At 42.0% G+C, this 27,241-nt stretch overlaps 1 long non-coding RNA gene across 1 annotated transcript; it reads left to right on the top strand.

Annotated features, from left to right (window-relative positions):
• LOC123653309 lies at nucleotides 1-26,752 on the top strand. The gene is made up of 3 exons (XR_006743040.1): nucleotides 1-20; nucleotides 26,070-26,084; nucleotides 26,562-26,752. It is a non-coding gene; the product is annotated as an uncharacterized LOC123653309 (long non-coding RNA).
• Nucleotides 26,753-27,241: the final 489 nt, after the last annotated feature.

Here is a 27,241-nt window from a genome sequence, read left to right as displayed (position 1 = left end):
GAAGAGTGTGTGTGTGTGTGGTGGGGAATGTGGTGAAAGAATCAATAGTCTTCCAAAACAGCATTCTTCATTTGACACTCAAATGGCCTTCTGTTAATAATAAGCAGCAGGTGCAGGCCAGTGTGGCTCAGTGGTTGAGCATGGACCCATGAACAAGGAGGTTACAGTTCGATTCTCAGTCAGGACACATGTCTGGTTGTGGGCTTTATCTCCAGTAAAGGGCATGCAAGAGGCAGCTGATCAATGATGTTTCTCTTTCATCTATGTTTCTATCTCTCTATCCTTCCTCTCTCTCTAAAATCAATTAAAAAGCACACATTAAAATAATAAGCAGCAGCTAATATTTATTGAATTTACCGTTTTCAAGGAAGTCTTCTTAGCACTTTACATGTATTAATTTAATCTTTTTTAAAAACATATTTTATTGATTTTTTTTCAGAGAGGAAGGGAGAGAGAGAATAGATAGTTAGAAACATCAATGAAAGAGAAACATCGATCAGCTGCCTCTTGCACACCCCCTACTGGGGTTGTGCCCGCAACCAAGGTACATGTCCTTAACGGGAATCAAACCCTGGACCTCTCAGTCCGCAGGCAGACACTCTATCCACTGAGCCAAACCTGTTTCAGCTTAATTTAATCTTTATCACATATAATAGTACTACTATTATACTTATTTTACCAAATTAAGCATGGAGGTAAAGTAACCTGCCCCAAAGCAGTCATTCATGAAGCAGCCTGCTAATTCAGTTCACAAATTTATTAAGTATCTGTTATTTTACATCCATAATAAATACCTTGTTGAATGAATGAATGAATGAATGAATGAATGAACTAGTGAACATCGGACCTTGTAGAGCTGAATGCCAGGTGAAACTCAGGCAATGTACAAAGTATCCAAGGTCCCAGTTGAGGTGTTCTGACCACTCTTCGATCATCTTTTCCTCCTTGGTACTCTCCTTACCTTTGCTCCCCATTGTTTCCATCCCGTCCCAAGCTCTTCAGGTATTTTTCTTACCCATTGAAGCAATCTTTTTCTCCAAGTTCAAGTTCTCTGTTCCACCACCACTTTCAATATTCTGTCCTTAGTTAAAAATCAATATTGTTCATGATTTAATCCGTGGGAACATGTCTTCAGCTAGGTCTTTCCTGGGACCCTCCTCTGAGGGTATTAAACTCAAGGTCAGCATGCTTACATACCCTTTGAATGAGAAAAGCTTAATGAATATCTTGTATATGGAAAACCTGGTATTTAAGTGTGGAAACTCCATGCGTTCCAAGGTAGAGAACATATCAAGATGGCAACCACAAACAATGACATTTATAGATGCACTATGATACAAGTTTGAAATTCATGCACCGGGGTGGGGGTAGGGGGGCCTCAGAGCAGCCTGCACCCTCTCCAATCTGGAACCCCTCGGGGGAATGTCCGATTGTCAATTTAGGCCCGATCCCAGGCAGTTGGATGTCCGTTTCACAATCCGGGACCACTAGCTCCTAACTGCTCACCTGCTTGCTGCCTGATCACTCCTAACCATCTCTGCCTGCTGGCCTGGTTGCCCCCAACTGCCCCTCCCTGCCAGCCTAGTTGCCCCCAACTGCCCCTCCCTGCAAGCCTGATTGTCCCCAACTGCCCCCCTTTGCTGGCCTGGTTGCCACTAACTGCCCCCTGTCAGCCTGGTCGCCCCCCACTGTCCCCCTGTCGGCCTCATTGCCCCATGCAGCCTATTGTTAGTCACTATTACTGTCACAGCATCCTGGACAATTTGCATATCCCTCTATTATTAGTATAGATAGCTCTTTGCTATCATTTTTTGCACATCTATGAAAAAAAATAATAGCAACGACTTGATGATTGCCTACTAGGTCCCAGGAATTCTGCTAAGCATTCATATGTATTCTGTCATATAATGCTCACAAAGACCCCAAGGGGCCAAGACATCCTCAAGGACTTACCTTGATTAACCTTGAGAAACCAGCATTTCAATTTGTTCTCCCAAAGTCCCAAACTGGTGCTGTTTTGAACTTCAGCCGGGTAACCCATGCACCTTCTCCTTGTGAGAAAGATAGAAACACTCCTGGCCCCAGGCTCTCCATCACCTCCCTGAGGAGACCTTCACAGCAAATGCTCTTCAGACAGCCATGAAAGCTTCACTCATCTGTTGCAGTAATTGCAACATTTATTTTCTGGAAACTCTTCTAAGTCAAGTCCCACAGGCCCCAGCAAGAGACACATTCCTGTTCGGGAGGTCAGGCAGCAGCATTAGCCTCAGTCCCATTGTTCCTTCTTGTCACTGCAGTGACCCCGAGCAAACCACCGGGACATGTCCCCTCTCAGGCCACGCCACCCTGGTGCAGGGATGGTAAGAAAATAGGCATCAACCCTCGCCCATGAATTGGTTTTTATCCCTGCAACTGGGGACGCAGTGAGGAGTCAGCACTCTGCAGCCTGGAAGAGAGTTTGCACCAGAACTGATCACGCCGGTTCAGTATGCAAAACTGTGAGAAATAAATTTCTGTTGTTTATAAAAAAAGAAAAGAAAATAGGAATCAAGCAAATTCCAGCAACTTCCTGAAATTTGCATTTCAATCCTTTTTAGAGAGATTTCTTTCTGTTTACCCTCTCCCCTTTCTTATCTGCTGACCAGGGACTTGACAAAGTGGTTTTTGTTTGTGCTGGTCTCAGGTGCTCTTGAGGTGTTATCTCATTCCATCTAATGAGCCTCAAATCTCCCTCAGAGTAACCCCTTATGGACAGGGACCTGGTCTTGCTCTATGCCCAGTGCCTAACTTTGTGCCTGCTACACAGTAGAAACTCCATACATGTTAGCTGAATGAGTGAATATACTAGACTCCACTAAATTGAGGAAAAATAGCAAATTGCCTTAATACCTTGGCCCCAGGGTATTTGGGAATTTTGCAAATACAGATTTCCAGACCTAGCTGGAGATCTGTAGAAATAGAATCTACATGGCAGGAGACTGGGGAATTTGTATTCTTAATAAAAACACCAGATGCTTCTCAGTATTGGGTGAAGTTTTGAAACATGGCCCTGGGGTTTGGAATAAATATACTTCACCTGGGTCAGTGTCTCACAGAACACTTTCTTCCCTGTCATTTAACACTCATTTATTTAGCAACTACTACAAAATTTCTGAGTCAATGCCAAGCATTCGACTGTTTCCTGTTATGTAACACTGTTTACATCGATCCTCAAGCTGTTTGCAGGTTAATTAATCCTTTCACGTGTTCACTCATTCAACAAACACTTATTGAAAGTTCTTCATATGCCAGTTGTGTCCAAATATTTGGTGGGAAGAGGAAATGTTCACCGAAGTTATATCTCCAGGTTCCTGTCCAGCTGTTTTCACTGGGGTTGACAGGCAATTTATGGTGGTGGTAGAGAACTGAGGAGGAAGGAGAGGCAAGCAGAGATGTGGGTTGGCTTTTTGTCAATATTACAATATAGCTCTGCCACTGGCAGTGGACAGACTCTGAGGGACTGTCCAGATTCCTTTATTGGCCACGATATGGTTAGATAAAATATCATGTGCTACTGGGGCTTGGTAATTATTATTTTTTCAATACTGTACAGAAAATTTGGGGGTGATGGTTAAAACTTAGAGTGATTTTTGTCCTGTTTGTGTAGGAAGAGTCATATAATCTCCAAATCTATTTTGTTCTTGCCTCTCTGCTTACGACCTTTTCTTTAAGCATGTAATCCTTGTCGAATGGCATTGTATTTTTAAGCAGACCTGAAATGCCAGCTGAAATTGCAGCTCAACTCTCTGTGATTTTATGTGTTAATGGATGTTTTATTCGTGGGTGTAAAAACCAAGTTCAGTGGAGTAGGTGGAAACACCTCTGTGCTCAGAGACCTGTCTTTGGAACTGGATGTCTCTGTTGCTGGTATCTGGGCCACTTTGGTAGCTCTGCAGAAGGCCATGCCTACCCCATCTACTTCCCACTGCAGCCTGGGCCCTTCCCTGCCTCTAAACCCCTGACTTTCAGGGTTTCTCATTTTATCTTTTTAAAAAATATTTGTGTTTATTGATTTTAAAGAGGAAGGGAGAGGGAGAGAGATAGAAACATCAATGATGAGAGAGAATAATTGATCGGCTGCCTCCTGTGTGACCCCCACTGGGGATTGAGCCTGCCACCTGGGCATGTGCCCTTGACTGGAATTGAACCTGAGACTTTTCAGTCCACAGACCAATGCTCTATCCACTGAGCCAGTTAGGGCTCATTTTACTTTTTTGACATCAGATAGAAAGAAAGACTGGAAAATAAGCCCTACAGATATGTGAAGTGTATCCCTTGATATTTGTGTGCACAGTCATCTCAATTGTTACACAACTAGAGGCCCAGTGCACAAAACTCATGCACAGAGGTCCCTCAGCTCAATGTGTACCCTCTCCAATCCAGGAGCTCTCAGGGGATGTCCTACTGATGGCTTAGGCCCATTCCCCATAGTTCTCTGCTCTCTGTGGGGCCTGGGGGCTTCGCCATAGCCATGGAGATGAAGTCCCCATGCCCTGCAGTGTGCTCTGTCTGCAAGGCCTGGGGGCAGAAACACTAAGGAAGCCCCCATGTCCTGCTGTCTGGGTTCTATCTACCAGGCCTGAGGGCAGATACAGCCTCACCTCTCGGCCCCCAAACCCCCCCCCCCCCCTCGCTGGGCCAATGGGCCCAGACACTCCAGCAGCAGTGGAGTGGTGAGGCTGGATCTTCCCCCTTTGGCGGCGGATCTACCCCCACCACTCAGGCGACAGGCCTGGACACTCCAGCGGCAGGGTGGAGGGGTCTGGGAGCAGCCATCTTATGGCTATGGGTGTTGCCATCTTTGTGATGGAGTGATGGTTAATTTGCATATTACTCTTATATTAGATAGGATAATTATTACTAAAGTACATCACTCAATTATTACCAAAGTCCCAAGTCTATCCCTTCTTCCTTCCTTCCTTAACTCTCTCCTCCCCTCCTTCTTTCCTTCCCTCCTGTAATGTTTTCTTGAGCATCTACTATGTTGGGGGCATTGAGGAAACAGTATAATGAGGAAACTCTCCAAAGTTGTCCATGAACCATGCACATGTGCATAAAACTAACCTGGGGAGCTTGGGAGAAAGACTTGATACCTGTGAGATAGGACCAAGGAATGCATTGTTAGCAAGACCCTGCTCCCCCTTGACCCTGCTGCTCAGTAAGGTCAGACTGAGGGGTGTTTTGGGAAAGGCACAACGCTGAGATTGAGAGTTTGTCCTTAGTGGAGATACCTGACCTCCTGAGTTTCAGCTTCCTCAGCTAGAGACACCCGTGGGTCGCTCTGATGAATGGAGGTAATTAACATGCAGCACGGTTTCTGGCACACAGCGGGTGTTTAATAGATAGTCATTACTTAAAACTAGATGCCTCGAAGAACAAAAAGTTTAGTCAACATAATTATCTTTTCCTAAACCTGCCCAACTTCCTGATAACAATGTTTCTCCTCCATTTTAGTGGTTCTCAGAGTTGGAATCCCCTGGGATGCCCAAGTGTTTTATTCATTTATTGTTTATTTATTTATAATATATTTTTATTGATTTCAGAAAGGAAGGGAGAGGGATAGAGAGATAGAAACAGCAACAATGAGAGAGAGAGAATCCTTGATCACTGCCTCCTGCACACCCCCTACCCGGGCAAGTGACCTGACCAGAAATGGCAACATAACCTACTGGTTTATAAGACAATGCTGAATCACTGAGCCACACACACCAGCTGGGCACCAAAGTGTTGCTAATATCCTGGTGCCATGGGCCAGGCCCATTCCATCGCAGTCTCTGGGGATGGAAGCCTGGCATCATGGCTTAAAAATCCCCCAGGTGATTCCAGTGTACATCTGGTCTACACTCCCTTCATTCTCTACCCGTTCTTTGTCTCCAAGAACACACGTGAGCCCCCTAGTTCCGTTTTGGAAAATAGCCAGTGCTGTGACTTGCTACCTCTAGCAATTTAGATGGTTGTACTTCTGTGGCTGTTTTTAACAGGTGAAGGTCTATCTTATTTATTGTGCAAACGGACATCAGGTAGCACATCTGCAATTAGGGCCACATGGCAGTGCCTGTGGAAACTTTCATTAAGCATCATTCAAAAACACCGGGCGGGGCTTGAAAGGAAGGGTTGGATAAGAGCACAAAAAGGTGTGACTGGGACAGACGGCCAGGGAAGCTCAGAGGCTCTGCTGGAGGGATCAGCAAAACAAAACTCTCTAAGCTGCCCTGGAGGCAACGGGGGGCATTCCCTTTTAATTCCTCTTTCACACTCAAACTACTTTACTACAGAAACCAACCAACTGACTAACCCACATAGGTCTGAATTAAAGGGGTAACGGGCCATTTCAGGGACTCCAGGGCTAGTGTGCAGCGAGCCCAGGAGAGGCTGGAATGGGAGCCACCATGCCTCAGGAGTCTTAACCTCTTTTCCTACTTCTTTTTGCACCACTGTTTCTCTGCGCCTCTGGGCATTGGGCACTTTACTCCCTCACAGCTCCTGACTTGGTGTGTTACATTTTTGGCTAAACAAAGAGACTAATGGTTCTTTGTTCCAATAACAAGTTTTTTGGTAGAGGGTCTTATTGGTCTTGGGGTCAGGTATTTCTTGCGACCACAGACAATGACTTTCTCTAAGACCCAACCAGCAGCTAATTTTGTGTGCAATTGTATTTCCTGCACATGTGGGACAATTTGGCCATCAAATGTACTTGTGACCACTGAAGTTATAAAGTGTGTGTTCTCTTTATTGTAGACGGCTACCTGGGAAGGCACATGGGCATTTCTTGTATATCAAGCTCAGGTGTCTGCAGGGGCGGGACTAGATATGTAAATCCGGGCATGCTAGGGCCTAGTTAAGAATACAAATAAATTGGTATTACTTCCTGGTATTGGGGGTATAAAATAAATGCACGGGGAGCTGTCATCATCATTGTTGTCTTCCTGCCTCTCCAGCAGACAGAATGGGGGCCCATCCAGCTCCCAGCTTAAAATCTACCTCTGTGTCTTCTCTCTTTATTTCTATTATTTCTCAATCCCTGGCCACCTCCACTTAGAACCGGTTCATTCATCTCTCTTTCTGTGTGAGACATGGAAAAGGAAGATCTCCGCCATGTTTGGTCCCTGCCACATCAGGTCCCCGCATTCTGGCGCCTAACGTGGGGTAAAAAAAGGCAACAAGAAGTAAGAGGCAAGGGATCACTCCCAAGAATTGTGCGTGCCATAGATTTAAGGAACTGTAAGGTAGGGGGAGTGTATTGTGAAGTTGAATTAGCTGGGTGTAAAACATGGGTAATCCTTAAAAATGCTTTAAACTATGCTCAAAGTTCTAAGATGCTCTTTTGAGCATAAACAGATTCTTGATTTCTTTCTTAAGTTTTGTTGATGAAATGTGGAAAAAGGTCAGAAAGCACTTTCGTGACCAATACTCAACAGAAGGTCCAGAGAAAATTTCTATTCCTACTTTAATTCTTTTTAAAAAAATATATTTTATTGATTTTTTACAGAGAGGAGGAGAGAGGGATAGAGAGCTAGAAACGTCGATGAGAGAGAAACATCGACCAGCTGCCTCCTGCACACCCCCCACCGGGGATGTGCCTGCAACCAATGTACATGCCCCTAACCGGAATCAAACCTGGGACCTTTCAGTCCATAGACTGACGCTCTACCACTGAGCCAAACTGGTTTCGGCCCTACTTTAATTCTTGATTCAGCACAGCAGAGTTTACTACAGACTTTTAACCAAGTAGAAAAGAATTAGAGGAATTTCTCAGCAACTGTCAATAATTCTTTATCTTAAAAAAAAATCTTTTTCTTTCCTTAAAAAATAAAAATAAGCCGAAACCGGTTTGGCTTAGTGGATAGAGTGTTGGCCTGCGGACTGAAAGGTCCAGGGTTCGATTCCGGTCAAGGGCATGTACCTTGGTTGCAGGCACATCCTTAGTAGGAGGTGTGCAAGAGGAGCTGATCGATGTATCTCTCTGATCGATGTTTCTAACTCTCTATCCCTCTTTTTTCCTCTCTGTAAAAAATAAATTAATAAAATATATTGAAAAAATAAAAATTGAAAAAATAAATAAAATAAAAATATTAGAAGCCAGACCATCACTGAATCTTCCCCCAAAGAAACAAGGAGGTGGGAGAAGGGAGACATGTGGTGATCCAATATGGATGCCACTTCCCAAGAAAGCCATTTTAAAAGACCTCTTCTTCGCCCTGCCTTAAAGATGGCTGATATAGGCAGGCTTCCCAAAACTCTTGAAATTTCCCACCCAGAGGCAAATAACCACCAGGAAGTAGAAAGCGAGTTTACATGTGAATAGCTAATAGTTACCACAATCAATTATACGCATTGTGCAGCCTGAGCGGAAGGGCCCTCACAATTATTGGTTAGTGTGCTGATATGCGGCCACCAGTCATAGAAACATGGCACACAGTTTGGAGAGCATCATTATTGTGTCATTCTTTGCAGAAATAGAAGGCATGGCATCTGAGCCTGTTTGTATGCATGAGTGTATGTGGGTATCCACCACTTCAGTCTGTAACTTGTCATTTCACAAGCTTAGATATACAGCAAAACCTCCCCAATTTATTGCTAGTGGAGCACTGGCCACGTCACAGCTTCTCTGAGACCTAGTTTACTTATTGTTAAATAAGGGATAAAAAGAACACATTATCAAGTAAGGATTAAATAAAACAATACATTTGAAATGCATATGCTAAGCAAAATGCTTGGCATATTTAGCAACCACTTAAAAATCTTAATCCTTTTTGTTTTAATTTTTATTATTAAGGGACTAACCTTGGTATCTCTCTCTGAAGGATATACACTGAGTGGCCAGACTATTATGATCTCTGAAGGCATAATAATCTGATCATTTAGTGTATATCCTATATAATAAAAGGCTAATATGCAAATTGTCCCCTCAGCTAACCGCCCATATCCCCACCTCCTGGCCAGGCTGGCCAGACCTCACCTATGCATGAATTCATGCATTGGGCCTCTAAAATACACACACACACACACACACACACACACACACACACACACACTGAGTGGCCAGATTATTATGCATTCAGAGATCATAATAATCTGGCTACTCAGTGTATATCACAGGCACTCCATGGCAATATTTTAAAGGGCCCTCTTATATTGACATGTGATAAGGTGACAATGTAAGAGTTAACTTAAACACGACCACCATTTGTTACAACCAGGTAGTGTTTACCAGGAAGGGTCAAAGGCTACAGGTTCACTTTCTCTAGAGCCAAGGACAGAGTGAAAGAGGTGAGGAGATGTCCATGGCCAATTTGATGACCCTGGCAGAAGGCTTGTTTACAGATAAGCATTTTTCAACAAGCTTCACTTTGCCCTACACCTGAGGTGATGAAACTAACAGATGTCATGAGTTAGAAAGAACAGGAGATAACCTCACTGCCCAGTCAACATTCCTTTTGTGCAGGACAGAGTGTAAGTCCAAGGCAGCGAACTCCTAAGTACGTAATCCTGTGTTCTCATAGAGGTTGTCCTTTCATCTCTCCCTGACTGATTCTACTAGAGCTTTCTGGGGGCGGTGAGGAATGAGATCGGCATTTTTATTATTATGTGCTAATAATGAGCTAAGCACTGTACTATGTGTTGTTTGCAATGTGGTAAAAAGAGACAAATCTGTGATGCAGGTACTAGCTCCATTTTACAATAGAAACTGGGGCTGAGTAAGAGAGAGACTAATGTAATAAAGACAAATGCAACAATTAGCAGGGGGCTGGGTTAGGATTCCTAAAAAATATTTTATTATAAAAAAATATATATATATAAAATTAAGTAAATCATAAATATAGTTTTTATTAAATAACCACAATCAGATAAAAAAATAAAACAAAGTGTCCTTAGGTATTTTCACATCATGGCCCCTAACTTCCCTCTTAGAGGTAACCATTTCACTGACTTTTGTGGTGATGAATTCCTTTCTATATTGAAGATTTATTAATCTCTAAACACTACAGATTCACTTTTTTTAGTTTTTAATTTTATATAAATGAAGCATACTATATGTATGCCAATTCTCCTTAAATTGATTGATAGATTAAGCAATCTCAATTAAAATTTCAGCAACTGCTTTGACAAGCTGATTCTGTAATGTCTACAAAAATACCTGAGGACACAGACCCTGAGGCAGTAGGGGCTTGCCTGCAGTGGGAATGGTGGGGGAGGGGGTCAACTGGGGAAAAAGGAGACATATATAAAGCTGAAAATTAAAAGAAGAGATTTTACAAATGGGTTTTGACATGGTAGAAAAAAATTCTCATTATTTTCTTTTTTGGTTTCTGTATTGTGTAACACACTTAGAAAGGCTTTCTGTACTTCATGATTTTATTTTTGAAATTTCTCCCATGGATTTTTCTAGTTTGTTTATTTTTAACACAAATCTCTTACCTAAGGGACTTTATGCTCCTATCTTCTTTTTATCTCCAGGAGGCTGCCTAGTTTCCCCAACACCATCAGGAAATAATCCACTGCCCTGCTAATATTGTTCAGTGGTTACAGTGTTGGCCCACACATCGAAGGGTCACAGGTTTGATTCTTAGCCAAGGGCACCTACTTGGGTAGCAGGTTCAATCCCTGCCTCAATCAGGTGCATGCAGGAGGTAATCAATCCCTCTCTCTCTCTCAAATCAGTAGAAACAAAATTTAAAAATATATATATATATATATATATATATATATATATATATATATATATATCTCCAACCAATTATGAACAGTTTAAAGGCCAGATGTGTGGTGTCCATAGTTTGTGAATTTTTGCAGTGTTTTGCCAGTGGTATTTTATATTTTTGCTATGGGAGAGTAAAAACCAAGTTTATATATATATTACATGAACTATCCACGTAAAAAATGTGTTCAATGTGCTTAGATACCTATATAGTTATAGTATTGTGCCCTTGGCAAGAAAATGCAATGAAGATACCAGGATGGAATAGTAATATTTAATTAACACATTTAAGGCAGCAGAGGCAGTGGCTAGCATATATGAAAAGTCAGCAGGAATTTTAAACTTCTAAAGTGCTATGCTTTCCACTTCCTTCTGAGAGTCAGTAGAGTAAGAGGGATCAGGCAGAATCAGGACAAATACTGGAGGGAGGTGATTTTGTAAGGGCTTCTTTGGTTGCTTAGGCTAATTTGTTTTTGTGGTTTTTTTTTTTTTTTTTTTTTTTTTTTTTGTTTTTTTTTTTTTTTTCTGAAGGGACTAAAATGCTGTTCTCAGCCTCACATGGGTATTCTAGAAAATGAAGGAATTAAACTGAACTGGTGATGTGAGAAGGAGTTGAGGTAAGAGGGTGGAAAACTCTACCCTTTACAACAGGGGTGGGGAACATTTGGTTTGCAAAATCATTTGTTTTGGCCCTGCTAAGGCAATCATAGGTGAGATTGAAATTCAATAAATCTAAGAGCTTTTTTCATAACAACATAAATTTATATTAAATGAATTATATTATGCAAATGATGTTAAAAATATCCAAATGACCGTTGGCAGAAAAAGGCTCCCAACCCCTGCTTTACAGTCTCCTTTCTTTTATTTTCTCTTAGCTGCCTTTTCTTTTCTTTCTTTCTTTCTTTCTTTTTCTTTTTCTTTTTTTTTTTTTTTTAGTTTTTCAAGGAAATAATCCTAAAATTTTAATTTTATTTTGAATATTTATCTTACTTTCCTACCTAATAAAAGAGTAATATGCAAAATAATCATCACCCTGCTACTCCCACAAGCTATGCCCACCAGCCAATCAGAGTGAGTATGCAAATAAACCCAATCAAGATGGCTACCAGGAGGGAGGCTTTGGTTTCCCTGGCAATGGAGGAAGCCAACTTTTCCACACACCCTGGCGGACTCAAGCCTCCACTCAAGGCAACAAAGTTTCAATTATAGAAGGTAAACAAATCCAAACAGAAATGGCGGCAGCCACAGAGCGAACAGGAGGCTTGGCTCCGCTCCAGGCTACAAAGTTTCAATTGTAGAAGGTAAGTAAATTCCAGATACCAGGGCCTCCACTTGAATGGCCTGCAATCCACCATAGGCTTCTCGCCCAGACTGCCCCACACCCAAGGGAACCCCCACCCTGATCTGGGACACCCTTTAGGGCAAACCAGCCTGCCCCACCCTTGCACCAGGCCTCTATCCTATCTAATAAAAGAGTAATATGCAGATTGACCATCACTCCAACACACAAAAGGATTGCCCCACTGTGGACAAAGTTCCTGCCCCTATGTGGACACAGATGGCCACCACAAGATGGCCAGCAGGGGAAGGCAGTTGAAAGGGACCAGGCCTGCAAGGGAGGGCAGTTGAGAGGGACCAGACCTGCAAGGGAGGGCAGTTGGAGGCAATCAACCCTGCAAAGACGGGCAGTTAGGGGTGACCAGGCTGGCAGAGAAGGGAAGTTGGGGGCAAACAGGCTGGCAGGGGAGCAGTTAGACATCAATAAGGCTGGCATGGGAGTGGTTAGGAGGTGATCAGGCTGGCAGGCTGGCAGGCAGAAGTGGTTAGGGGCAATCAGAAAGGCAGGCAGGTGAGCAGTTGGGAGCCAGAAGTCCTGGATTGTGAGAGGGATGTCCAACTGCCCGTTTAGACCCGATCCTAGTGGGTCTAAAGGGGCAGTTGAACATTCCTCAAGGGGTCCCCAGATTGGAGAGGGTGCAGGCTGGGCTGAGGGACACCCCCTCCCCCATACATAAATTTCATGCACTGGGCCTCGATAATATTGTTGATAATATTACAGATGTCTTTCTTTTCTCCCTCCATTTCCCTCCTCCACCCAGTTCCTGCCCCACCCTATGACTTCACCACCCTATTGTCTGTGTCCACAGGTAATGCATATGTGCATATAAGATCTTTGGTTAATCTCTTCCCACCACCACCCCTCCTCTGAGATTTGTTAGTCTATTCCGTTTCCATGCTTCTGATTCTACTTTATTAATTAGCTTTATTTGTTCATTAGATTTATTGTTTGTTTATTTTGATTTTTAGATTCAATTGTTGATAGGTATATATTCATTGCCATTTTATTGTTCATATTTTTTATTTTATTTTTCCTTCTTCTTCCTCTTCTTAAAGAATTCCCTTCAACATTTCATGTAATACTGATTTGGTGGTGATTAACTCATTTAGATCTTTCTTGTCTATGAAGCTCTTTATTTGACCTTCAATTCTAAATGATAGCTTAAAAAAAGAAAAGAAATGATAACTTTCATGGGTAGAGTAATCTTGGTTGTAGGTCCTTGCTATTCATCACTTTGAATATTTCTTGTCACTCCTTTCTGGCCTGCATCATTTCTGTTGAGAAATCAGCTGATAGTCATATGAACACTCCCTTACAGGTAACTAACAAACTGTTTTCCTCTTCTGCTTTTAAGAGTCTCTCTTTGTCTTTAACCCTTGATGTTTTAATTATGATGTATCTTGGTGTAGTCCTCTTTGGGTTCCTGTCATTTGGGACTCTGTACTTCCTGGACTTGTAAGTCTATATCTTTCACCAGATAGGGGAAGTTTACTGTCATTATTTCTTTTAAAAAATATATATATTTTATTGATTTTCTTACAGAGATGAAGGGAGAGGGATAGAGAGCTAGAAACATCTATGGGAGAGAAACATCAACCAGCTGCCTCCTGCACTCCCTACCCCCCACTGGGGATGTGCCCGGAACCAAGGTACATGCCCTTGACCGGAATTGAACCTGGAACCTGTGGACAGGCCAATGCTCTATCCACTGAGCCAAACCGGTTTTGGCTGTCATTATTTCTTCAAATAGGTTTTCAATATCTTGCTCTCTCTCCTCTCCTTCTGGCACCCCCATGAAGGGAATGTTGGTTTGCTTAAAGTTTTCCCAGAGGCTCCTATACATATTTTGAATTCTTTTTCTTTTTGTTCTTCTGATTGGGTGTTTTTTGATTTCTCATATGCCAAATCATTGATTTGATTTCCTGGCATCTTCTACTCCATTGTTGAAACCCTGTAAATTATTCTTTATTTCAGTTAGTGTATGCTTAATTTCTGACTTTTTTTTTTTTGTCTTTGACATTCTCACTAAGATCCTTGAAAGTCTCACTAAGTTCCTTGAATCTCTCATTAAGATCCCTGGGTATTTTTATAACCATTGTTTTGAATTCTGTATCCAGCAGCCTGCTTGCTTCCATTTCTTTCACTTGTAACATGTTTCTTTGTCTCCACATATTGGCTGCTTCCCTGTGTCTGTTTCTATGTATTAGGTAGAGCTGTTATATTCTCAGTGGCTCAACCTGTCCAGTCATCTGAGCTGGGCACTCTAGGTTGCACCTGTGTGGGCTGTGTGCACAGTGTTATTGTAGTTAAGTCTTGATTGGCATCACTGGGAGGAATTTGTGTTCCTGGGAGGAATTGGCCTCCAGGCTAATTGGCTGTGATGACCAGCTGCATCACCAATGGAAGAGCTGCTATGAGTAGACATCCCTAAGGATCTGGGTTTGCTTTAGTGGGGCTTTGGTGCTCCTGAGTCTACCCCTTTAGTGTGTTGCTTGTGAATGTATAGAGTTATAATCTGGTGTGGCCTGAAGCTGTCCACCAAGTCACTGGCTCTGAGGCCTGCTGGGAGGTACAAATTGAGCCACTGCCTGGGGCCACCGGGCAGGAGCTACAGAGAAATCTGCAGATGGTTATTATTTATATTGGGGTAGGAAGTGTCCAGGTGATACCCAGCTGTGAGGCAAGGCAGGCTGGTGCTACTGCTGGGTCTTGGGCCTTTTATTGATAGGTTTGGGATATGCTGACTCCAGCTGCTGCTTGTTTAAGAGATTTTAGCAAAGTATGAAGCCTGAGCCAGGACTGGCCATTCATATGGAAAAGCAGTTGCCAACAACTTGAGTGAGGCTGCAAATTGTTTGGGGCAGGGTCTCATGAAATCATGAGGGTGGAGCAGTGTGCTCCAGGCTGATGGAGACCCATATATGGTTGCTAGTCAGCCTTGTGACAGGGGAGGTCCCAGCACAGGCACAATGATCTCTGTGAGCACCCTTATTTAGGAGAAAGCTGACCCCAAGTTCCTGCCCCTATGCCAGACAATCCAGTTTCCTCCCATATGTGTCTGGGTCTCCCAAAGCTGCCCAGTGCTAAAAGTCCAAGTAAGTTCATGCACTGGAACACTTGGGGCTCTAGCAGCCTCAGTGTCACTAGCCACAATCCCCACTGGTTTTTATATCCTTTAGTTGTGGGGGCTTCTCTTCCCAGCTCTGGCTGGGGGTTTCGTGGCACCGGACCCCTTGATCTTTATGGGAGGCCTCTATAGAAGTTATTTCTCTGATGATTAAAAACACGGCACAAGTGAGAGCCCGGATAGCTCAGTTGGTAGAGCATCAGACCTTTAAAAACACGGCACAGGTGATTCTGAATGATTATTATTTTGTGTTTTAATTGTAATTTTGATGTGGTTGTGTGAGGTGGCAAGTACTGGTGTTTACCTACACTGCCAGCCATCTTGGTTCTCTCCCCTTAGCTCCCTTGTTCCTCTCTCTCCCTCTCTCTCTCTCTCTCTCTCTCTCTCTCTCTCTCTCTCTCTCTCTCTCCTTTTAATCATAAATATAAATAATATGGGAACTCGATTGCTTTTTAGTTCTCCAATTGATTTTACCATTTCCTTATTTTCTATTTTACAGGAAATGATTTCTGGAAAGGGAGTAAGGAGCTTTTACCTTTAAGCCAGTAAAGCCAGCAATGAGTGACATTCACACCCTCATAATCTCTATCAGTTCCCCAAGGCCAACCCCCAAAGTTACATAGGCTGAGTTAAACTAGGTGCCTACCTTACCAAAGCTTCTCCAAGATCAGGACATATCCTAATTTCCAGCCGTCTTTCTGAGATTGCTGCCTCTCAAACCCTCATCGAGAAAACTACTTCTAAATATCTTTATTTTAATATATATATATAATTCAAAAATTATGTAACCATTGTTTTCCAAAGGCCTTGGGAAAAGTAGCTATTTTAATGAGATCAATACTAAATATGTCCTGAAAAACATTAAAAAGAATCTTGTAATGAAAGGGTTTTGTTGTTACTCACTTATTTATTCACATTCACTCAGAAATAAACATTTACCTGTTAGGAAATATTAGCTTGCAAAAATATGAACAAAAGGGGTTTTAGCTTTATGCTTTTTTGTTTGTTCTTATTTTTTTTTTATTTTTTTTATGGGTTCAACAGTATGCTTCACTTCGCAGAGCTAGTACTTTATCCTCATGCTGGCTCAGTGTCTGTAGAAGTTCCAGATTTGCATCCTCATACCAGAAGAGCTCTTCTGTTCCAGCATTCACTCTGCTGGGAGCAGCTTAGGCCAATGGTCCATGCACTGTGACCCAAGGCATGGCAATGTGATGGACTTCACCAGTGTGTGTGTATGCATGTGCACATGCGTGTTGTATATCTATTTGAAAATCCAGCACTGTTAAGATGAGGGAGGGAGGAAGGAATGCTGGGTCCACAGAGAACAAATGTATAGTGGAGAACCTGGGCTCCACTTTGTGGAAAATAAAAAGATGAATGACCGCAACTAATGCTCTCATCGATCTCAAAGGGAATAGTTGAAATAGGTAGAGTCCCCAAATACCTACACACTGATGTACTTTTATTGCCATATTACCTAACGGATGGTGTGATCAAAATCTCGTGGGAGAGAACAGTTACGTTTAGTATGATTCTGGGGGTTCTGTCGCCCTGGAATCACAGCTCTTACACAATGAAGACAAATTGACATGCACACAAAAAAGTAAACGAAGCATTGGATAAGAAGAGAAAAAGGGCTAGAGCAGCCAAGATATTAATTTCTTTTGTGTGAGTACCGGTATATCTGTTACTTGTCTGTTCACTTGTAATACGTTCCTCATTCTGCACTGGGGAAAGAAAATGAGACATATCCTTCCTTCCTAGAGTTCCCTTATTTTAAGATATCCTCATGTATTTTAGAAGTTCATTTAACTTGTCTCTCACTTGGAAACTCTCATTGTGGTAGAATGAATAACGGTCCCCAGAGATACCCTGTACATATCCCTGGAACTATATGAATGTTACTTATATCAAAAGGGACTCTGCAAATGTGACTATATCAAGGAATCTGAGACGGGGTGATTATCCTGGATTATCCTACTGGGTCTCATGCAATCATAAGGGTCCTTATAAAAGGGAGGGAAGACAATCAAAAAAGGAGGAGACGGGACCACAGATACAGAAGTTGAAGTGATACACTTTGAAAGTGGAGGAGGTGGACCAAAAGCCAAGCAACACAGGTGGTCTCTAAACACTGGAAAAGACAAGGAATCGGAATCTCCCTTGGAGCCCCCAGAAGGACCCAGTCCTGCCAATAACTCCCTGGGATTCGTTTTGAGCTTCTGATGTTCAGAACGCTAAGAAAATGAACTTGTATTGTTTTAAGCCACTCAATTTGTGGTAATCTGTTACAGCAGCAAAGAAAAATAACACTGTCACACCACCTCTTCCCCCGCTTCCAGACTCACCTCTGGGCTCTCAACTTGCAGCTACCTCAGAGAGATGTCTGTGTAACGCAAATCTGTTTGCTTAAAGCTCTTCACAGACCCCTGAGTGTCTAGTGGCCTATGTTCAAATTCTTTTACAATTTTTATTTTTTCCTCCTTTCACAACCATTAGCTCTCTCCCTCCTATCTTCACCTTCCCCTTTTGTGTGTGTTGTTTTCACTCTAGATTCTGGGATTTTGCACATGCTATTCCTCTGTCTGCAAGGGGGTGTCTACCCTTCCCTGTCTGGTTAAATTATTTTCTTTCAACATCTTCTGAACTGGGAACTCTTCAGAAAAGTTCAGAACTTTTCTGGATGAAGTTGATTGTTCCCTTTCCAAAGTTCTTGTCTGTCTTGGTGATACGCATCACATGCCATCTTCTGTTGACATTGCTGTGTTTATATTCTTAGCAGGGGCTGATCCTAGGCAGGGACACTGAAAGAGTCCAAAACATATTTGCCCAAGGCGGGATGATTTCATCCTGCCTCCAGGTCCCCAGCGGGTCATACTCCTTCGCCATTCCTCCTCTAGCACAGTGCACATGGGCTTTAGGGTGATTCTCTGGGTTGGCATTTACCAAACAGACTTACATCTCAGCCCTAGGCTTTCCAGCCAGAGAAAATGCTCTAAGACAGGCATGGCCAATGGATGCTCTGGATTTGAGTGTAAGAAACCCTCGTACATAGGAACACAATACAGCAGGGGACTATTGTCAGTAGGAAAGATAGACAAGAGTTTGAAACCATGGAAAGTCAAGTTGACATTAATACAGGCTGGGACAAAAGTAGGTTTACAGTTGTGAGTACGTGAAACAGAGTGTACTCGTTTGTTATTTTTTTAATTATTATTACTTTCCATACAAACAACTGTAAACTTACTTTTGCCCCACCCTGTATTTACTATTTAACTAACGATTTCCAAGTACATTGAAACATTCTCTTCTCCCCCAGCCCCCAGTGGATATTCACTCACTATTGCTTTCCTCCCTTTCCAGTCTCCATTTCCCACTTCCTCGCTTCTGCTTCCTGGGATTATCTCCAAAGCAAACATCTGCCCCAGCCCCTGGTCTCAGGGTTTGCTTTTAGGAAAACTCGAACTAAGGCATTGTTCGAAACCACATGGCGACTCCTTAGGGAAAGTCATGGCTTTTATGACTTCATTATGAGGACGGAGATAAGAGCATTTTTCTGCCCTTTCATTGTGAACTTTCCCTGGCTGTCCTCTGCATCTGGTAACGGAGAGGACAGAGGATACTCTGCTTCCCTTCCCCTGGACTGGCAGCGGCTCCCCCTCCAAGGACAATGTCAGTCTGCACTCCCAAATTATAACACCCAGCATGAAGCCAGATCAGATAGAACGCTAATGTAGGACTATCTAATGCAAACATGCCATTGAAGCAAAGGCTGTTTTCTATCAGTCTTGGACTTGACCTGTGAAACTTTCAAATAGACACATGGAAACAATCACAATGAAAAGATTTCATGCATTTTTGGAGCGAAGCTTATTTATTCAAATTATCTTAATAGTTGGAGCCCATTATGTTAGAGGATTTTTGAGAAATTCTTAGGTGTGCTTTTCAAAGTGGTAGTCTTCTTATCTAATTATTAATAATGTTATTTGGTGCAGAATTTTGTATTCTTTACTGGAAGTTTTTCCTGTTGGATATGCAGATTGGATCTCTTGAGGATTCCAAAGCAACAACTTAACTTTTCACATTTCATGGAAAGGCAAACTACATCTAAAGGACCGCAGAGGCTTTGTTCTTTAGTCTAAGGCAGCGATTTTCAACTTTTTTCATCTCATGGCTCCCATAAACTACTTACTAAAATTCCGCGGCTTACCAAAAAATACTTTTTGCCGATTTGACAAAAAATAGGTATAATTTTTATGTGTTCACTCTAGACAGCTATGATATTGGCTGTTGTCACTTTTTAATTTGACAATCTAAGGGAAAAAGTCAGTGCCCCTGACTAAACATGTCAAGTATTTCATGTTTTAAAAATCCTTGCAGCAGCCGAAGCCGGTTTGGCTCAGTGGTAGAGAGTCAGTCTGCGGACTGATAGGTCCCAGGTTCGATTTCGATCAAGGGCATGTACCTTGGTTGCGGGCACATCCCTGGTAGGGGTGTGCAAAAGGCAGCTGGTCAATGTTTCTCTCTCATCGACGTTTCTAGCTCTCTATCTCTCTCCCTTTCTCTCTGTTAAATATCAATAAAATATATATTTTTTAAAAATCCTTGCAGCACACTGGTTGAAAATCACTATTCTGAGGTATCAGCACCATCCTGACTTATTTATTTATTTATTTATTTATTTATTTATTTATTTTTATGACTTTGACTATCAGTGAACATTTATTATCTTGCACCCTTCTTTTAAAGCAGGTGCATCAGAACTTGCATCAATTTAATGCAGATTAAATTAACTTCCAATTGTCATACATCTCACAAGAAATAGGAAGGCCCTGATTTTCTGAAGAATAGAATTTTGACTCTTGATTCATAGGTAATGTGGAGTCTCAACCTGACACCTTTTGACTTGAATAGCAGTAAAAAAACACCCAGCTCTTTTGTTGCCCACACAAAGAATTGAGCCTCACAGTTACCCAATATAGGTTGATTATAGGCAGAGAATCTCTGAACATCTCTGTAGAAGTAAGAGATTTTTCTACCCCTTCTCTCCCAGACCCATTATAGATCTCTGTAAGGCAGGACAAGCTTCTGGAAAGGGGCGATTAACCTAAGGGGGGCAGAGCAAGAAGCTGGAATCCAAAGCAGAAGCCCATGAGAATAGGCTGACCTATGTCAGCTTTGTTGCCTCCGGCCCCAGTGGTGTGGGTGTCCTGCACTGCCGGGCCCTTTGTCATGGAACTCAACCCATACCTCAGGTACAGGAATAGGAGCAGACTCAAGATGTTCTGAGGGACCAATGTTGCTTCCTAAATCTGCACTTTCTGTTCCCACAATTCCATTTTCACTTCAAATACTGGGTTACTGCTGCAATTTTCTTTCCATATGAAAAGAATATCCTTTGAACTTTCCTTAGCATAGCTATTTATTTCAATTTACAGGTGATATTTTTATTGTTATAAAAAGATCAAGGATGCATAAGTCAGCATTTGGTAGCCAATGTTTCACTATCAGGTCATATTACTTAGTAAAATTATTGTATAATTGTCACTTCAGTGAGTTTTCCTTGTTCATATTTTTGTATCTGTCAGTGACTGATAAACTGTTTTGCTTTTGCTTTTGCTTTTGCTTGTGTGGGATAGGAAGAAACTTTCCTCTACTTTCCTAGGTTCTTTCACTGGACTGGTCTAATAATTAAACCTATGTGAAACAGACAAGAGAAGATAACCACATTTAATTATACACAGACACATGGGAGCCCCACATACACGAGAAGCTTAGAGATAGAAAGTCAAGGTGAGATAGGTATGGCATTCTGAGCAAAGGATAAAGTAAGTTGTCTTGGGGCTTCAGAGGGGAGGAAGGTCATTGCAGGATAATAAGAAGAGCAGATGTTCAGGAATTAGTAGTTTGCCCTGCCATATACAGAGATTGAAAAATGGTATCTCTGATAATCTCTTATTATGGGCAAGGCCCCTAAATCAAAAATTCTTCTAGGTAGTTAAAGGGGAGGAGGTAGTTTCTCTTGATACACTAGGACTGTGGTTGGCAAACTGTGGCTTGCAAGCCACATGCAGCTCTTTGTCCCCTTGAGTGTGGCTCTTCCACAAAATACCATGTGCTGAGCACACATACAGCGCGATTGAAACTTTGTGGCCCATGTGCAGAAGTCGGTTTTTGGCTCTCAAAAGAAATTTCAATCGTTGTACTGTTGATATTTGGCTCTGTTGACTAATGAGTTTGTTGACAATTGCCCTAGGGTCTTAGTTGACTTTAGTTCAAAATCTGTATACTACAGAAGCACTTCTAGGGGTGACTTGTTCTGAACCCTTACACTTGCTGTAGGCCAAAGCCCATTCATCAAAATAACTGGTTTTCTAACATTTCCCTAGTAGAGTCTACCATCTATGTTAATTGATTACTTTTTTTTTTATGTCTCCAACACTTTTGTTATTTATTATTTATTTAATATTTATTGTTGAAAGTATTTATGTGTCGTCCCCCCCCACGGATCTCTTCTAGCCTGTCTCCATCTTCTACTCCCTCAGCTCCCATTTCCCTGGCCTTCACCACCCTACTGTCTGTATCCATGGGTTATGCATATGCATACAAGGTCTTTGGTTGATCTGTTCCCATTCACCTACCTTCCCCTGCCTTCCCTCTGTGATCCCACAGTCTATCCTATGCTTCTATGTCTCTGGATCTATTTTGTCCATCAGTTTAGTTTGTTCATTAGATTCAACATATAAGTGAGATCATGTGATACTTGTCTTTCTCTGACTGGCTTATGTAGCTTAGAACAAAACTCTCCAGATCCCTCATTGCTATTATATTTTTTCTAATAAATATTCCATTTACTTATCTCAAATGTGCTCAAAGTGCCAAGTTAACATTATCTGTCTTGAATAATGTTCCTACTATGGACACAGAACAAAGAAAACTTTGAGAAAATACAGACCTAAAATACCTATTTTAGACAAATAGAAAAAGAAGTTTCAGGATTCAGGATTATATGTAGTGCAATTTTACATAATCATATATAATATAGGAATATATATATATATATATATATATATATATATATACACACACACACACACACACACATATATATATACAGTATATATTTAGAGAGAGAGTGGAAGAGAGGGAAAGACACACACACAGAGAGAAACATTAATGTGAGAGAAACACATCCATTAGTTGCCTCCCGCACATGTCCCGAGGAGCCTGCAATCAAGGTATGTCCCCTTGACCTAGCTAAAACCTGGGACACTTCTGGTCTGAGAGCCAAGGGCTGCAGGCTAAGGGCCATTGCTCTCTCCACAGTCAAACCAGCTAGGGCTTTCGGGGATCAATTTTTATAAAAAGTTCCTCATGCTCTAGTCTTATTACTCCAAAAGTGGTCTGGTTCCAGTAGCATCAAAATAACCTGGAAGTTTGCTAGAAACTCCTAGAAACAGTGAACCTCAGTCCCATCAAGGCATACATTCTTTTTTTTTAATAAATCTTTATTGTTCAGATTATTACAGGTGTTCCTCTCACCCCCGCCCCCCCATACCTCCCCTCCACCTGATTCCCTAACCCATGCCCTTACCACCCACCACTGTCTTCATCCATAGGTATAAGACTTTTGTACAATCTCTTCCCATACCCCTAAAACCCTCTTTCCCTTGAGAATTGTCAGTCCACTCCCTTTCTATGTCCCTGATTCCATTATATTCACCAGTCCATTCTGCTCTTTAGACTTAATTTTCACTTGATGTTTAGATTCACTTGTGGTAGGTATGTATTTGATGTCTTTTTGTTGTTCATAATTTTTATCTTTATCTTTTTCTTCTTCCATTTCTTAAAGAATATCCTTCAGCATTTCATGTAATCCTGGTTTGGTGGTGGTGAACTCCTTTAGCTTTTTCTTGTCTGTGAAGCTCTTTATTTGACCTTCAATTCTGAATGATAGCTTTGTTGGGTAGAGTAATCTTGGTTGTAGGTTCTTGCTATTCATTACTTTAAATATTTCTTGCCACTCCCTTCTGGCCTGCATAGTTTCTGTTGAGAAATCAGCTGACAGTTTTATGGGTACTCCCTTTAGGTAACTAACTTTTTCTCTTGCTGCTTTCAAGATTCTCTCTTTGTCTTTTGCTCTTGGCATTTTAATTATGATGTGTCTTAGTGTGGTCCTCTTTGGATTCCTCTTGTTTGGGGTTGTGTGTGCTTCCTGGACTTGTAAGTCTATTTCTTTCACCAGGTAGGGAAAGTTTTCTGTCATTATTTCTTCTAATAGGTTTTCAATATTTTGCTCTCTCTCTTCTTCTGGCACTCCAAAAATTCGGATGTTGGTATGCTTAAAGTTGTCCCAGAGGTTCCTTACACTATCTTCAGATTTTTGGATCCTTTTTTCTTTTTGTTTTAATGGTTGGTGTTTTTTGTTTCCTTATATTTCAGATCTTTGGTTTGATTCTTGGGGTATGTTGATCTACAGTTGAGTTTCTGTATATTCTTTATTTCAGACACTGTATGCTTAATTTCTGACTGGTTCTTTTTTTATTTTTATTTATTTATTTATTTTTTGCATTCTCATTAAGGTCCTTGAAGGTCTTGTCAAGTTTCTCAGTGGTTTTTAGAAGATTCTTGAGTAACCTTATGTGATTTTGAACTCTATGTCATTCCATAGTTTGCTTTCCTTCATTGTTTTCAGTGGTGACATGTTTCTTTGTCTTTGCATTTTGGCTGCTTTCCTGTGTTGATGGAGTGGCTTTGTGTGGTAGGCGACCTATAGGGGCCAGTAGCTCAGCCTCCCCAATCACCTGAGGTGGACACTCTTGGTACACCCCTATGTGGGCTGAGTGCAAAGTCTTGGTGTAGTTGGTACACTGGGAGGAATTGTCCTCTAGTCCAATTGGTTGCGGGGACCTGCTGTGTTTATAATGGAAGAACTGCTGCCCTGGAGACACACTTATGGGGTAGGACTTGTTTCAGTGGGGCTTTGGTGCTCACTGAGTCTGCCTCTTGAATGTGACACTTATGGATGTGAGGAGTTGAAATCTGGTGTCTCACACAGACCACTAGGTACACTGGCTTCTGGATCTCTAATGGGGTGTAGGTCAGCTACTGTCTGAGGCCACCCATCAGAAGCTACAGTGAGAACTACAGTTTTCTCCTCTTTGCTTGGGATTTGGAGGTTTTGGAGCTGTCTGAACCGTGTTGCAAGTTTGCTAGGTTAAGCTGCGATCAGGAAGGCCATTCATATGCAAAAGCCACTGTGTGGAGCTTGGGTGTGTTTGTAGATTATGTGGGGTGGGGGGTCTCAGGGCATCAGTAAGCTAGGGCATGGCAAACAGCGATGGCTGGCAGCCAGCCATCCCTGCACCTCTGACCACGTCCCCTTATCTCACACCCCAGGGCCGCTAGCAATTATTCCTGGGCACAGCTCTGCAAGCAAGCCAGCCTCACTTTCCAGCCCAATGGCAGACAGTCCAGCTTCTCCCCATAGGAGTTTGGGTCCCATGCATCTGTCCGGAAACTGAATTTCAGATAAATCAGGAGCTTGTCTCCCTTCAGGTTGAAGAAAGCAATGCCCACTGCCAACCTGGGTTGTGTGCCCCTGCCCCGTACCTCAGCTTCTCAGCATTTGTGCACTGAATGCTTTTTTCTCTTTCCTTCTGGTTGTAGAACTTCCACTCAGCCAGCCCTCCCATGGCTCTGGGTTATAGACATTTTGTCTTTTAGTTGTAGTTTTGAAATTGTTGTGCAAGGCAGCAGTTTAGGTGTTTACCTATGTCGCCATCTTAGGTTCTCCCCAAGGCATACATTCTTTATTGAAGAACCACCAGGAGGTCTTGAATTTTCCTCCCATCTGTTTCAGCTTGACATCTTATCATAGAAAGAGCCCCTTTCTTTTTGCTCTCCTTGAGGAATACTCCTCTACCTCCTATTCACAGAGAGCTCAGAATAAAGTTTCTATATTTGCTAGCCTATATTGCCCTCAAAGCGGTTTTCCCAGGTATCAGGTGAGTGCCAAGCTTTGTTAGAAGGATGCAGGTAGGAAAGCTCACTTCTCTTCAAGACTTCACTTGTGAAGTTCACCTGTGGTTGCCGTTCCAGTTCCAAATGTGCTATTGGGATGGACATACTTGGCAGTTGGAGTAAGCCCCTTGTGGGATTCTTGCCTGTGGAGTAAGGGCTATCACGTGGAGTAGGCCAGATGGAAGCCCGACACTGCCCTTCCGCACACGTGCTCTCACCCTCTGCACCCAAGATGATGCAGCAAAGACGATATCGCCGTCTGGCCATTGACAGTGGACATCAGTCCACTCCTAAAAATCTAAAGGGTGCAGGGGTGGCTGTTCTCATCATCTCTCCTCTTCATTAGTTGACTACTGTTTCCTCGCTGCTTCATCTTTTACAGGAATCCCCCTATCGATCTCTCGCACTTCTGTCTCGCTGTTAGATCTACCTTGGGACTCTACTTCTGTAACTCTCTCCCTTATTATAAAAACCAAATGTTTAGGTAATGAAGAGTTGAGTGTATTGAAGAATAAGTTCTTAATTTTCTTTTATTTTATGCTTGGAAAACATACACAGGCATGGGTTTTCTGCTTCCTTCTCTGAGCGCCTGTATCAGCTCCAGTAAGAGGCCACAGGGTGCTCACAGAGTTATCTTGTTCCCTGGAAGCAAACTGCACAGCCTTTCCCTTGGCCAGCTTTGGAAATCAGTCTTAGCATTATCCATCCAGAGTCCAGAGTCAGTTATAATTTTAGGAGTAAAAAGTATTGATAGTAATGAGATCTTATAGCATTTAAATATATATATATATATATATATATATATATATATATATATATATATATATATATATATTTAGTGTGTGTGTGTGTGTGTGTGTGTGTGTGTTTTCAGAGAGGAAGGGAGAGAGTTAGAAACAATGATAAGAGAGAAATATAGATCAGCTGCCTCCTGCACCCTCCCCCTGGACTGGGGATGTGCCCGCAACCAAGATACATGCCCTTGACCGGAATTGAACCTGGGACCCTTCAGTCCGCAGGTCAACGATGCTCTATCCACTGAGCCAAACCAGTTAGGGCCTTATAGCATTTTTGTAACATTTTTATTTATAACAAACTCAGAAAGGAAGCATTTTACAATTCATTTCCCTCCCAACATCCTTCTCAGTTTTCATAAAATTGCCATAACAAAATTACCTCCTTTTTATGCAACAAAGGAAAGAAAGCTTAATAACTATTAGGAAGGCAATAGCGAGACAATGGGAAGTCTATACTGCAATTCAAATTTCTCCCAGGTCAGTCCATTGAATGTCTCACGGAACCAGGCGCCAGGTTTCCTCATGTCTGGTTAGAAGCGTGTGTGTGTGTGTGTGTGTGTGTGTGTGTGTGTGTGTGTGACAAACTTGATGGTGAGAAAAGGGTGTTTGGTTCAAAGTTAATTTCTTACCTGCCAGGTAAGGCACTTGCCAGGGTGACGCAACCCGGATAGACAAAGTCTCCTGATGGTGCACAGGGCTTTGGCTCCTGCTGCTGTCCCGGTGCCTCTGGAAAGGGTTTTTGCTGTGCTCCTTGCTCCCTGACCCCATGTCCTCAGGAGCATGATTAACTGAGTCCTCGTCCCCCCGGAGGTCTGGATTATTCATTCACTTTTTAACATTTACTGTCTTCTTATTTTTCCCCCCAAATGACTTTGATTTTACCACCCCAACTCCTACTATTCTTTGAAAAAGCAGAACAAACACTTTGCTAGTAAAAAATATTTGGTTTACATCATCTTTTATTTTATTATAGTCCATAAATATATATCAAAGGAATCATTATATATTTCATATTTTAAGGCATGAAGTCTCCAAAGTTAAGGAACCTACTGTACATTGCTCTCTCATTTCAAACATTAAAACATGAGAAGTAAAACTGTCAACATAATCTTCAACTTAAACAATAAATTTATCGGAATAAATTAAGTATATTCTGGAGGTTCGAGTAAGGAATTAACAGGCTAGAAGCTGAACTAATAATCTTGACATGGTTT

Source organism: Pipistrellus kuhlii, unplaced genomic scaffold (assembly GCF_014108245.1).
Source record: "Pipistrellus kuhlii isolate mPipKuh1 unplaced genomic scaffold, mPipKuh1.p scaffold_m20_p_1, whole genome shotgun sequence".
NCBI classification, from domain to species: Eukaryota; Metazoa; Chordata; class Mammalia; order Chiroptera; family Vespertilionidae; genus Pipistrellus; species Pipistrellus kuhlii.
Note: the sequence above shows the minus strand (reverse complement) of the source record. Positions and strands in the feature narration are given on the sequence as shown.